Here is a 14,146-nt window from a genome sequence, read left to right as displayed (position 1 = left end):
CACACACACATACACAGATATATACACACACACACACATACACAGATATATACACACACACACATACACAGATATATACACACACACACATACACAGATATATAAACACACACACACACACACACACACAGATATATAAACACACACACACACAGATACACACACACACACACACTGCCCTGGCTAAGATAAAGTGGTGTTGCTGCAGTATATACAGGACACATGCTTTGTAGTAATTATATCTGCAAACAGTCACATGATCTGCAATCGTCAACCAAGCTACATTAAATCAAGGGAAAAAGGTCCCTGTGAACAGCTGGAGCAAACACACTCTGCAGAGGAACATGTGGAAACAGGAGTGTGTTAACCCCTACTCTGCCAGAAATAATTGCTGAGCCAGTAACCTGCAAGGCATTGGCATAAACGGATAATTTTTCAAACCACGGGTGAATGCCTTACTAAAACCCACAGATGCTTCCAGCTGTACTAAGAGCAATATTACCACTTTAATAACACAGCAGAGCTGTCTGCATTATTGCCTCTGAGCAGGAGGAGTACCGATGAGCAGGGCAGCAGAGCAGTTTCCCGCCCATAGGCAGCACACACACACGCAGCAACACACACACGCAGCAACACACACACGCAGCAACACACACACACACACACACACACACACACACACACACACACACACACACACACACACACACACACACACACACACACACACACACACACACACACACACACACACACACACACACACACACACACACACACACTTACCAGGCTTCTAGGAGAATGCAGTCTCTCCGCCGGGGTTTTGACTCCGCCCCCGGTGTCCTCCCACACACGGCACGAGTGCAGATTGACTGCACCCGGCCACCGTACGCCTCCAGCCCTGCAGGACAGATTTTACTTCCGCCCGTGCTACTCGCTTCCCCCACACCCGCGCTCGCTTCTCCCGCTGTGAGCGGGCCGCAAAAATATCCGTTGCGGGCCGCATGCGGGCCCGCGGGCCGCATGTTTGACAAGCCTGAGCTATAGGATCCAATTACACTTCACATCAGTATTTTAATTATGTATATTTGAGCAGCTATATAAGGATTTATATACCCAGGATCAAGATTGTTGTTATCCAGTCTATATGGGATCTAATGGATGAATTACTATGTGACTGTGATTTGTTTCTGCTGCACCGTGGATGGACTTTATGTCCTTTGTGTCTCTACATGGGAAAGAAGTCTGAGGCTCTTTAGCCATACACAGATTAAAAATATGATGACACGTATTCAGGATAATAAAGGGAAAAGAAGTAATACAAAAATACATTGTTGCTTCTTCCGAATGTAATATATATATATGTATTATTTATTAATCAATACTTTTGCTAGGCTTGCTCTTCTTTTCATACTGTTTTTATTTTATGCGCATGCGTGTACTGTACATGTGTCTCATTGGAACCTTGTAAAAAACGCATATGCGTGTCATGCCTCAGGCGCATGCGTGTACTGCTGCGGCACAGTTTATTCGAGCATTTGCCCGTTCTGTGCCGCAGCAGTAGCCTGGTCGCGCGCCCGAGAGTGACGGGCGCGCGCCGAAGCAGCGGAAGAGCGCCCTCCGATCGGGGCGCTCTCCTACCGCTGCCGGGTCCGCCGGGTCCCCCGGAACCCCCTGCCGCTGTCCCGCGATCGCGGGACACCAGGGCTCCCTCGGGGAGCCCCTGGACGCGCGTGCAGGGGGCGCACGCTCCCGAAGACGCGTGACCGCGCGTCTATGACGCGTGACCGCGCGTCTATGACGCGCGGCACGCCGAGGGGCGGCCACTAGCAAGCCGGGAAATCTCCCGGCTTGCGGATCTGGCCGCAGTGTGATAAACTGTGTCGCCAGTGTATGTCTCATTGGAACCTTGTTGAAACGCATATGCGTGTCATCACATTTAGGCGCCTGCGTGTTTACTTCTCATTCAATGTGAGTCTGAAAAAAACAAAGAAACAAAACAAAAAAAGTTTTTTTTTGTTTGTTTTTCGACGTGGGCTTGCATAACAATTTTTGCTATTCTTAGAATCAATCACTAGCTTTTTCATTCTACACTAGTCATGTACACTATACTGTACTTTATGAGGGGGGTGGCATACTGCGATTTTTATTTGGGGGTGTGGGATTCAAACATTATGATGACCTGTTGAAAATATTTCTTTGAACTAATAATCCAGCATACAACCCTCTCCCCCCACACACACACAAGGCTACAGTATTTCTACTTCTTATCGACACTCCCCCAAAACCATTCATTTGTAGTTGGAGGCTTTGTGGCTTAGTGTAATCTTCCCGAGCCCTGGTTCAAACGAGCATTCTACTTCTTATCGACAACTCCCCCTGAAAGCCATTCATTAAAAGCTTTGTTTACAGTTATCCACACCTCCCCAAAGCAATTAATTTGTTACACACACAAAGTTTAAATGATTCTCATGAATTTAAAGAAGGAACAATTTTATTTGTGCAGGATATTCATGGGAAAATGAATTAAAAAAGACAGTATGTCGCCTCTTCTTGACTTTCTCTTCTTCGTAATGGCTGTAGTTCTTTTGCCATTGAGAGAGGGGGGGGGGTGTGTAAATTAGTGACAGTTGCTACATTATACACACAGTACAATACTTTTAAACATGCCCCCCCCACCTGGTTTGCAGCAGCTCTGAAAAGAAAAATGAGTGCAGTAAAGTGCATTTAAGGCATTGCGTACAGTAATCACTACTGTATATTGGACAAACTAGAGATAAAAAAACGAACAATGTTCTATGAATCGTTGCTACCAATATATAATGAAAAGTTCCAATGTGTATACGTAGAAACAATATGGATCTTGCTTGAAGAAAGGATACTCATAATATCAAAAATGTCTGGTTCATGTTAGCAAAACAAACTATATACAGTATAACTGTATAACTGTAAAACTACTGTAGGCCAAACTACTGTACTGTAAGGTCACGTATACAGTATACCGTACTGTAACAACTGTATATACTGTATAACTATACTACTGTAGGTTAGTGTCATGAGAGTAGGTGGCTGGCCCGGTAATAAAGGGGTTACACCCCAGCTGGCCACCCCTACCCTCGTGTGGGAGGTGAGGGGTTAACCATAATAATGGTCAAAGTGTGTTTTTATGCCCCTGTCTCATACCAAAATGTATTCCCCTGGTTTGTCATGTTTCCACATTTAAAGTGTTACACCACGCAGGTTACACTAGATCAGGTCGGGAGGGAAAGGGTTAATGGTGTTTGTAAGTTTATGGACCTTTGTTCCCCTTCCCGCCATTTCAGTCTCCATTTGCAGCCTATCCCTAAGGTCGCCATTGGAACTCCATACACCCCTATGGAGATTTCAGAGGTTTTGGCCCGATATCAGAGAAGACCTGCAGGTGGCGCCCGAGACGAAGAGCGGAGCTTCTCCATTGAAATGAATGGAGTAATAGATTTCAATGGGGATCCCTCGACTCCGCTCTCCAAGGATGAGTTGGCTGCCGGCCAAACCTCAAAAGCGGATACAATGTCTATGAAAGAGCCTTTGATCACTCAAGTGCTGTGGGAACTTGGTCACGGCCAAGTTCAAACTCATTAAAATTGTAGCTCCGGGTTCTAGGGCAGGTAGCGGGCTAATTCTTTTTGCCCCTAGCTTAAGGGGAACCCCTCACTCGACCCCAACCGGGTTTGACAGTCAATGGCGGCAAGAAAAGGTTGCGCCCGCCATGAGGGTCCTGCCATTGACCACAATGGCAGAGGAAAAAGGGCCGCTAGGTTAAAACGGCTAAGTATAAAACAGTGTAAAGTGAAAACTAATGTGAAGCACTATGTACATTAATGGCGCTATATAAATAAAGACATACAATACCAAATAATAAAAAATGCACAAATGCGCACCAGGGATTAATGGAAGGTAATTTATTAAAAATACGCACAAACTCTGAGGGGATCCAACCCCACCTCAGAACAGCTGTGCAGCTGGACGGCTAAGTATTACCCAGGAGAACACCTAAGCTGCACAGTATACAGCTTTGTATAGAAACCGCCCATAAGGTTGGGCACTGGCAAGGGAAACGGACACTCACACTGAGACAGTCAGCAGACTCGTGGTGTCTGCACAGGATCCGGATCTCGGCACCGCGGAGATGGAAAAAAACCGCTGCTGTCTCCTGCAGGCTCCGTCTCAGCTTACCAGCATACACGCGCAGGATGACCTGGTCGTGGCCTCTACGCGTTTCGTACCAAGTACTTCGTCTACATACAATACCAAACCCATATCTCTGGTTCTGTAGGGACTAGAGGGCTGGGATTTTTCCACCATGTAGGCACTGCTCCGGCATGATTGCATGGCAATTTCCAGCCCTATCCCCTCAACCGAACGGAGCAGGGTTAACCGTGAAAAATGTGGCTTGCCCATTGACTTCAATAGTAGTGGAGGTTCTATTAAATCCTATGGCGGCGCCGGCCCTATTGATTCCAATGGAGGAGTGAGCCACTGAGATTTCTCATAGCCTTTAGCAGAGAATCCTGCATTAAAGTTAATAGGAGGTTTTAACTTGTTTTTATTATCTCCGGTTCTGGGGTCGTGGAAGCTGAAATTTGGCCACTATGGCGAGTGTCCTGCGGCATGAGGACCCAGCAAACTTCAGCCCCCTCCGACCCACAGAAGGGATTTTTTTTTTTTCCAATCTTTTTTTCCTTTATTGGAGACATGTATAAAGGTTACAAACGGTGGTTACAATCATTTCAATACACTGAACAGTGAAGTCATCGGCACATGATTGTTGGGTATATCGGATGTCTCAATAAATCCATTTCCTGTTTTTTAGTAGAAAAAGAGGGGGAGACATAGGGTGGGACGATAGGTGGGGACGACAAAAGGAGGGAAGAGGGGGAGGGGGGAGGGAATAGGGCATCTCTCCGATCATTTCCAAGCTGCAGTTGATTAGTTATTAGTTAGGGGCTGTGGTAGGGGTAGGGCTTCTGAGCTGGTCCAGGGTTTCCATGTGTTGTAAAATTGGGGCATTTTTTGTTTTAGCATGGCCGTAAGTTTTTCCATGGTCATTACTGTGTTTATCCTATTCACTACTGTCCTTCTTGAGGGTGCCTTTATTTGCTTCCAGGCCGCCGCAACTGCACATCTCGCCACCGTGAGTATAGCGGAGGTCAGCCTGGTCGCGGGGGGCTGGGAGGTCCTCTATTGGTTTACCCAGCACGTATGTCAGGGGGTCCAGGGGGATCTCTAGGCCCAGGGTATCATCCAGGAGTCTTTGGATTCTAGCCCAGAACTTCTGGATCTCGGGACATGCCCACCAAATGTGGGCCATGTCACCCTTTTGTCCACATCCTCTCCAGCACAGGTCAACCGTGCCGGGAAAATCTGGCTCAGTCTACTCGGGTCAGGTACCACTGAAATAGTATTTTGTAAATGTTTTCTTTTGTGACGGTGCAAATTGAGGTTTTGGAGGCTGCTTCCCAGACGTCCTCCCAGTCCTCAAGGTCTAGTGGTGTTTTGAGGTCTGCACACCATTTTTGCATGTAGGTATGTGTGGGTGGGGGTAGGGAGTTCTCGATTATTCTGTAGATTCCTGAAATTAGTCCTTTCTGGTACTCTCTTATTCGACAGAGGGACTCCAATCTGGTCAGCGGGGGGAATTTCGAGGTCGGGGGATAGAGCTCCAAGGAAATGCCTTAACTGTAGGAATTTGAATATGGGAGATTGGGGCTGTAAATTAGTTTTGAGCCCTTGGAAGGACAGAGCTTCATTATTCTCCAGCAGATCCGCAACCATGCTAATGTCTAGGTCCTGGAATAGACCGAACTGGGTTCGGGAGCACCCAGGAGGGAATTCTGGGTTCCCAAGTATGGGAGTGAGTTGAGAGGGGGATGAAGTTAGGCCATATTTCCTCTATCTTGAACCATGTGGACCACGTGCATTTCATTGCTCCAAGCTCAAGTTTCTGAGGAGGTTTTTCCTTGTACTCTTGGGACCATAATAGTACTGGGAGGGGGATGGGGGATGCGTGGTGAGACTCTATTTCTAGCCAGCAGGCAGAGCTCGGGGGCTGTTCCAAACCACTGCCTGCCTTAGCTGGGCTGCATGGTAGTATCTACCACGTCAGGGACCCCCAGTCCTCCTCTTGTCTTTGCGGCCAGGAGCACCGACCTCGGGACTCTAGGGTTACGTTGTTTCCATATGAAACGTAGGATATGTGATTGTACAGTAGCGACATCTTTTATTTGAGTAAATGCCGGCGGCATGCCGGGATCTACCCCGGCTGTCGCCAGCAAAAACCGCGCCGCGCCGCGTTTCCCCCACGCACCCCCCTCCACTTCGGGCGCAATTTACCCCCCTTCCCAACCCCGAACCGGCTCCTGCTCTGGCCCTCTGCTTCCCCGCACCCCCGCTTACCTTACTTTAATCTCCAGGGGTGTCGGGAAGCCAGGGAAGCCGGGGAAGCCGGGCGCGCATGTGACTGTGACGTCACAGTGCGCCGCCACGCGCCGCGGCTCCACGCTTCCCAGATGCATGCAGCCGGCGGCTTTTACTCAAATCAAAGCTGCCGCTGCTGTATATTTCTTAATTCGACCAGGGGGACTGGAACTGGGAGTGTTTGGAAATAATACAATAGACGGGGGAGGATATTCATTTTAGCGGAGACAATTCTGCCAAACCAGGAGATCTGGTATATGTTCCAAGCATCTAGGTCTCTCTTGATTTGGTCAAATAGAGGGGGGTAGTTTGCTTTGTACAACAAGTTGTATGAGCTAGTAATTTTTATTCCAAATATTTGATGTGGGAGGAGTTCCACTTATATTTGTAATTTAGTTGCAGAAGCTTCCAAATGGGATCAGGGAGGGATATGTTCAGCGCTTCGGATTTATCCATGTTTATCTTATAGTCTGAGACCTGACTGAATTGGTCCAATAGTTTCTGTAGATTAGGGAGGGAGATGTGTGGGTCAGCTAGGGTCAGAATAATGTCATCCGCAAAAAGGGATATTTTATAGTTTTTATCGGCGATTGTTATGCCTTTGATGTTTGGTCGGCTCTTAATTTGAGATGCTAGTGGTTCAATAGAGATCGCGAAAAGCAGAGGGGAGAGGGGGCAGCCCTGACTGGGTTCCATTTCTTATATGGATAGGGTTGGATTGTCCTCCCGGGAGTTTTAAGTATGCGGTGGGGTTCTAATATAGGGCTCAGACACCCTCGAGAAAAGGGCCTGAGAAGCCGAATTTAATCATGGTTTGGTCGAGGAAGGTCCATTTGATCCGATCAAAGGCCTTCTCGGCATCTAGGCTAAGAATCATGGCCTGGAGTTTATTGAGATGCACCGTGGTCAATAATATCAATGATTTTACGGGTGTTGTCAGAGGCCTGTCTTCCTGACACGAAACCCACTTGGTCTATATGAATTAGTCTGGGGAGAATAGGGTTTAGCCTGTTTGCGAGGATCTTGCTGAAGAGTTTCAGGTCTGTGTTAAGCAGGGAGATCGGTCTGTAGTTACCACATTGTAGCGGGTCCCTTCCTTCCTTATGAATAATGGCTAAGTTGGCAGCTGAAATTGTGCCTGGATCGGTTCTCCTTCTAGGAAGGAGTTGAACATTTCAAATAGGTAAGGGGAAAGGGACGATATGAATTTTTTGTAGTAGGCGTTCGAAAAGCCGTCAGGGCCTGGAGTTTTAGCTATTTTGAGGGAGCTTATGGCTTGGGTCAGTTCCTCCTGTGTGATTTTGTGGTTCAGAGCTGTAAGCTCCTCGTCAGTGAGAGAGGGTAGATTACATCGCGCCAGAAATTGCGAGGCAGTATCTACAGCATCTGGATCTTGGTTAGGGGGGTGGAGATTATAGAGGTCTGTATAATAGTTTGCAAATTCTTGAGCGATTTCTTGTTCCAGATAGGTAGTGTGGTCGCCTTTTGTGCGGATCTTTGTGATTTGGGCCTTTGCCTTAATACCTCTTAGTTTTGACGCTAGGAGTTTGTCTGCCTTATTGCCCCTATCGTAGAACCTCTGGTTGGTCCATTTGAGCGCTCTCTCTACCTCTTCTAATTGGGATTGTTTTAGCTCAGATCTTGTTTTGTCAAGTGTTCTGAGTAATCTTTTGGAGGGGCCTTTTTGTGTTGTTGTTCGAGGGCTAATATCTTGTCAGTTAGTGCTTTCTGTACTTTTAGCTTGATTTTTTTCTTATGGGATGCTAGAGAGATTAGGTCGCCTCTGATTGTCGCTTTGTGGGCTTCCCACAGCGTTGACGCTGCAGAGACTGACCCTTTATGTATTTCAAAGAATGAGGCTAATTTTCGCTGAATTGATTCCACAACTTGTGGGTCATTGAGGAGGGAGTCATTAAGTTTTCCATTTATACGAGGAGCTCTTAACAAAAGGTAGAGAGAGGGTCAATTCGACTGGGGCATGTCAGACCATGTGATTGGGCCTATGTTGGAGTGGGAGGCCGCCTGGAGACCGTTTGTGGTGCCTAGCAAATAGTCGATCCGCGAGTAGGACTGATGTGGGGCCAAGAAGAACGTGTAGTCCCTCTGGCCTACGTGCTGGGCCCTCCAGATGTCCATGAGGGAAAAGTTCTGTAAGATCTCTCTAAACTTTTTCGCCTTTTGCTGGGTCTGGGCTGTGTGTGTAGTGGAGGGCATGTTAGACTTGTCTTGGCCTGGTGAGAGGACCATATTAAGGTCTCCGATCAGTAACAGAGAGGTGAGTATTGATTGGTCTAGGGATTCAAGAAGGTCCTGTATGAAGCGTACCTGGTTTTCGTTGGGGGCATATACGTTGATGATAGAGATGGGGTTTCCTGACAGGAGCCCTGCAGAAGTAGGTATCGGCCCTCCGGGTCTCTAGTTATATTAGCGGGGACAAAGCGGACATTGTTTTTTATCAGTATAGCGACTCCCCTTTTTTTAATGGGGGAGGAAGCATAGAAGGCCTGAGGGAAGGTCTGTTTGAACGTATTAGGGGGGTCGTTAGAGTTAAAGTGGGTTTCTTGAATACATATAATGTCGCCCTTGGTTTTTTTAAGTTCCTGTAGTGCTAATTTGCGTTTCTTAACTGAGTTGAGGCCCTTAACATTGAGGGAGATAATTTTAATTGACGACATTATTTGGGGGTGTTGTTCCCAGATTTGAGTAGTCTGGGCCCCGTGTGTTTCCCATGACGGGGGAGGTCTGGTTCTTTATGGGGAGGAGAGAAGGTGGCTATGTTTCCTGCCTCATGATCCTTACTGATGTGAGAGATCGGGGAGAGGTGGGGGGGAGGAGGGCTGGGAGGGGGAGGGGGGAGGGAGGTAGACACACATGGAGAGAAAGAGAAGCGGGCTTTCGGGGAGCCCAATAGTAAATTCCCTTGGCACCATTGGGTCAAGGAAAGGGGGATCAGAGCCCCTGGAGATCCTTCCGGGGTGCCAATCATGGGGCACTGCCAGGCTGGGAGGTCCGACACCCTCCCTATCTAGGTTAACTGGGGGGTCTGCCTGTGGCCGTGGAAAGGGGTATAACTCAGGAGAACGACGTGCATTCCCAACGGTGGGACAACGTGGAGGTGGAAGGGGGTATCGCTCGTAGGGCCCAGAAACTTTTGGACCCCTTGGTGTTGGGGGTTGATATGAGAGGAGATGCCTGGGGGGGAAGGGTGGGGGGGAAGGGTGGGGGGGAGGAGGGGAGGGGGGAGAGGGGGGTGGAGGGGGGTAGCCTGGAGGGGGGGGGGGAGATGGGAAGGGGATGTGTGGGCTCGGGGAGTGGGTCTTGGTGTAGGGGTGACCTCGTGGCTTGGCCCTCTGTACAACTAAGGTTGGGCGTAGGGGGTCTGTAGACGGATGTTCACAGAGGTACACATTTGGAGTCGTTTATAATGTGAAATTATAATAAGGCCTTATTGTGCCTTTTCCTTTTCATCAGGAAAACATCCAAACACAGGGGGGGGGGAACAAAACTTCCATTCACTTGGGAGTATTTCTAGTGAAACACTATGCAATCAATTCACATCTCCCTAGTCAAGCATTTCTCCCCGTCCCAAAACATAGCATGCAATCAGCAGTATAAGCAGTCTCTTAGGAATAAAAGTCTTATCTGTTTCTTGGAGGGAAAATCTCACTTCCTGGTTCAGCTTTAGGTGCAGTAGTTTTCCCTGTGTCTTGAATTCAGCTCTGTTGTGCAGAGCTCAAGACTGGTCAGCTCCAGAGATCTGGGTTTCTTTTGGTCAGTCTCTCCTGGGACTCAAGAACCTCTGCCCTGTCTCTCCAAAGGTCAGCTCTCAGTCAGAGCTAGGGAGGAGTTACTTCCTGTCTCAAAGGCAGGCTTTTTTTTTACTACCTGAAATCAGGCAGGTGGTGCTAGTTAATTTGCTACCAGAAGTTAACCACCACACTGCTGGATTAGAGGCACCTTTGTGAACAGGGATAAGTCCCCTGTTTGTGGGAAGCTCGGGCTTAACACGGCCAAAGCCCATCCTTCCACTCTCATTCTAGATATCTCTGTGACTTGAATGAGAGTGGATGGAGGAAAAGAACCCTCTGTCCCACTGGGATTGGACCCTTTCTCCAGTTTATTTTTGTCTCCTCCCGAAGGTGCTTGAGATCAGCACTCCTCAGTCGCTCGAGGAGGACTTTTTCCACGTAAAGTCTTTTTATCGCGTGCGTGGTCATGAGATTTCTGTTGCGTCGGGCACTCCTCTTTTTATAGACAAAGTGTATGGCAACAGTTGTAGAGCAGTTAGGACTAGCCCTTAGAGTTTTCTGCTCTTCTCCACACCACGGAGTCGCCAGTTCACCTTTTTTGGGACTGAGTTGCACCTTCACCTCCTTTTCCAGAGAACGTCCTATTTTTCAGCTTCCTCAGCTAAGGATTCTTCTGGCTTTGATTCTGCACTCCTACCTCTGTTTGTTGCCTCTTGGGAAGCTGTAGGTTTGGCTAGTGTTTTCTTAGGTGGCTGTATTAGAGTCTCCTTCATATTCTGGAGCTCCGTAATTTTTGTTGTCAAGGTTGCCGCTACGTCTGTTTCCTCCTTGGTGTACTGACTTTTTTTTATTAAAACATAACTCTAATCCTGCTAGCTTTACATTTAAAGCTATTGAACAAGTGTTGCCCCACTGGAGGGGGGGCAATAGAGACTTAAATTTAATTAAAAGGGAGTCCTTTTGGATGTTCGAGCTAAAAACGATTCATCCTCAAGGCTTAAATCTAGAGTTCGATATAAAACCATTTCTTTTACTCTAAAATGTCTCTCTTCTTTCCCACTAGATGCTAAATTTTACTATCAATAGCAAATATTTGCATTTAGCTCAGTCCATTAAGAGGTTAATTGCCTATCTTAGCTGTAATGAGGCGATTCATATTTAAGTTTTATATTTTAATCTATGTATTTTTAGATGTTTGCTATTTAGTTTTTATTAAAACATATGTACTTAATTTTTATGTAATTTTATGTAATTGTTATGTCATTTTGGAAGACTCATATATGTGTGATGTGAGTCTTAATTGATGTTAACTACAAGTCTGTTGCTGCTATGCTATTTGATTACCATACTTAATGTAAGCCAATGGGACTCTAGCACAGCCTATAAATAGTCTCTTAGAACATGTCAGATTACACTCCTGATGAAACCGCTATACGGAGAAACGCGTAGAGTGAACCCTGATGAGAGAAGACCACTAAAGGATCGAAGTTCCCCAGGGAGCCAAGCGCAGATGACGTCACTTCCGGTTTCCGGTTTGGGTGAGACGCATCATTGAAACGCACGCCGAGGCGAAGGGGGGACTAACACAGCTGCTTTGCACAGAGATCCAATATGTGATCTAAACGCTTGTTATTCTTTTATACATTGTGAGTGTATTGTACATCCACTTACCATTTTAATAGATATTTCGTACAGTCTGCACTATGTCTGTTTCCTCATTTTTTACCTAAGGTCCTCAGTATCCACCTAGATACACTGACCCACCTCTACCATGGGTAGACAGGCTGTCCCTGAAAGATACCTTTATGGGAACAACACTCACCATACACTTGTGAGTACTTAGCACACCGCACTTTAATTTTTTTTATTTATCTACATCACAATACTGCACCATCAGGAAATGTGTTTCTGTTTTACATGACTTTGCGCTTCCCGATGATCTTCACTTCTTCCACGTCCACGGGATCGAGAGAACGACCCCCCCTTCTGGGTTAAGCGGCATTCACATGTTTGTATTAGTATCACCATATTTATATGCACTTGTTTATATAGGAATATAATTTTAGAGCGCCACATTGATATATATTTTTTCCAATACTGACTCAAGGGAATGGAACAGTCTCTCTGTCTCTCCAGCTCTTGCTCCAGATTCTGAGCCTTCTCACGCTCCCTCTCATACAGAGTCACCTGGTATCGAAGCTCCGCCTCCAATGATGCTCTGAAGACATGCAGCGTGGCCTTTAGCTCCTCATACTGCTCTGTGGGGATGTACTGGGTATTCAGATGTTCCTGCAGCGCTTGTACCTCTTTAGCAGCCTGCAGCTTTTCTTCCTGCAGCGTTTGCTGCTTCTCCTTAGCATACTGGAGGTGTGTACGCAGACCTTGCAGTTGGTTCTGCAGTCGGTGCTCTGCTTCAAACATTTCCTCTTTCAAAAGTTTATTTATTTCTTTAAGAGCCTGCAGCTCTTCATTCTTTCCGTTGACGTATTCTGTCAACTCAGAATTTTCTTTTTTTAATCTTAAATTTTCTCTTTTTTCAGTCTCTGTACTATTCAGGGCTTCCTTGCAGTCCACCTTCCATTTTTGCACATCTGCTTGGAGGCGGGCTGTCTCCTGGCGTGAGACTTCCATCTCCAGGTTTAAGTTCTGAAGCTCCTTCTGAGAGACTTTGAGATCTAAGTTAAGATGTAGGATAGTTTTCCTTGAAATGTCCAGCTCCTCAGTGAGACTGTGTAGTTCCTTTCTGGAAACTTCCAGGTCTGTGCGGCAGCTGTTGGTCTCATGATGTGAGGCATCCAGTGCTCTGTGGAGTGTCTGAACCTCTTTCTGAGCTACGTCCACCTCTACCTGGACACTGTTGACCTCCTGTTGTGAGGCATTCGGCTCTATGTGAAGAGTGTGAACCTCTTGCTGGAAGACTGTCATCTGCTTCAGTGCCGCCTCATACTTCCGCTTTAGCGTAGCCACCATTTTATCAGATTGGCTCTGCTTTTCATCCATGGCGGAAATAGCAGCATTTGCAGTATCTAGCTCAGTCTTGAGATCGTCCAATTCTGTCCTGGCTGTAGAGTACATTGCGAGCACATATTCCTGTAGCTTCACGTTATTTTTCAGTAGCTCCGTGTAACCATCTTTCTTTTGATTCAATTGTTCACAGAGTAAATCACAGTAACGCCTGGCAATTTTCAGGGCGTCTTCTGGGCTGGTCAAGGGATCGTCACTCACTGGTTCCGGCTCCGCTTCCCTGGGATGACTGGTTGAGGGTTCCTCACTGTTGGCACCGGACAGACACTTCTTTGGGGTACACGACTTCTGCCTTGGGCCCTCTGGATATTCGGTTATACGCGGGACGAATTCTCCATTTTCTCTAGCCTGCAGGGCATCTCGGTCCCCCTTTTTCTCCACAAGGTCTGCGGACGTGTCTGTTACTTCCACGGTAAGTGAAGAACCGCTTTTCTTTTTCTTTCTTTTTGATTTGGATGACACCGTCCCTTCAGAGATACTGGGGTCTCCATCTTCATTTGAAGTTTTAGCAGCGTCACTGGATCCACCCGGCTTTTCTTGCAACTGTAATAGCTGACGGAAATATTCGGTGATCCACTGCTCCCGCTCTGTCTCCTGCTGATCATATTCGTCATCAAAGGGAGCGTTTTTTTCTGTTCGTGCCGAGTTCAGGCACCCCCACCATTCTTGGGGTGTTTTGTGGGTGTGACTCGGTTCGGGTTCCCCGTAAGAGATGTCTTCCTCTTTATTGGACTGGAAGGGCCACTCTTCCGTGGGGTAGGGTTCATTACAGGAACGCTGCATCTTGTCCTCCATTTTTAGGCTATCAGGTGTAATTTTCTTCCTGACCTCAGGAGGCGCTATTGCAGTTGTTGCCACTGTATTTGCTAGAACCCCCAATTGTGGTAGTCCTACAAATTGGCATATTTTGCTTGTAG

The 14,146-nt window shown here is 47.1% G+C and overlaps 2 protein-coding genes across 5 annotated transcripts in view; one reads left to right on the top strand and one right to left on the bottom strand.

The window, feature by feature from the left end:
- Positions 1 to 14,146, bottom strand: part of LOC142488433 (uncharacterized) — a 219,638-nt gene that overhangs the window by 24,274 nt on the left and 181,218 nt on the right. The gene's annotated exons all lie outside the window — the stretch shown is intronic.
- Positions 1 to 14,146, top strand: part of LOC142488431 (uncharacterized) — a 245,337-nt gene that overhangs the window by 140,930 nt on the left and 90,261 nt on the right. The window lies entirely within an intron of this gene.

The sequence above is a fragment of the Ascaphus truei genome, chromosome 2 (assembly GCF_040206685.1).
Source record: "Ascaphus truei isolate aAscTru1 chromosome 2, aAscTru1.hap1, whole genome shotgun sequence".
NCBI lineage: Eukaryota > Metazoa > Chordata > Amphibia > Anura > Ascaphidae > Ascaphus > Ascaphus truei.
Note: the sequence above shows the minus strand (reverse complement) of the source record. Positions and strands in the feature narration are given on the sequence as shown.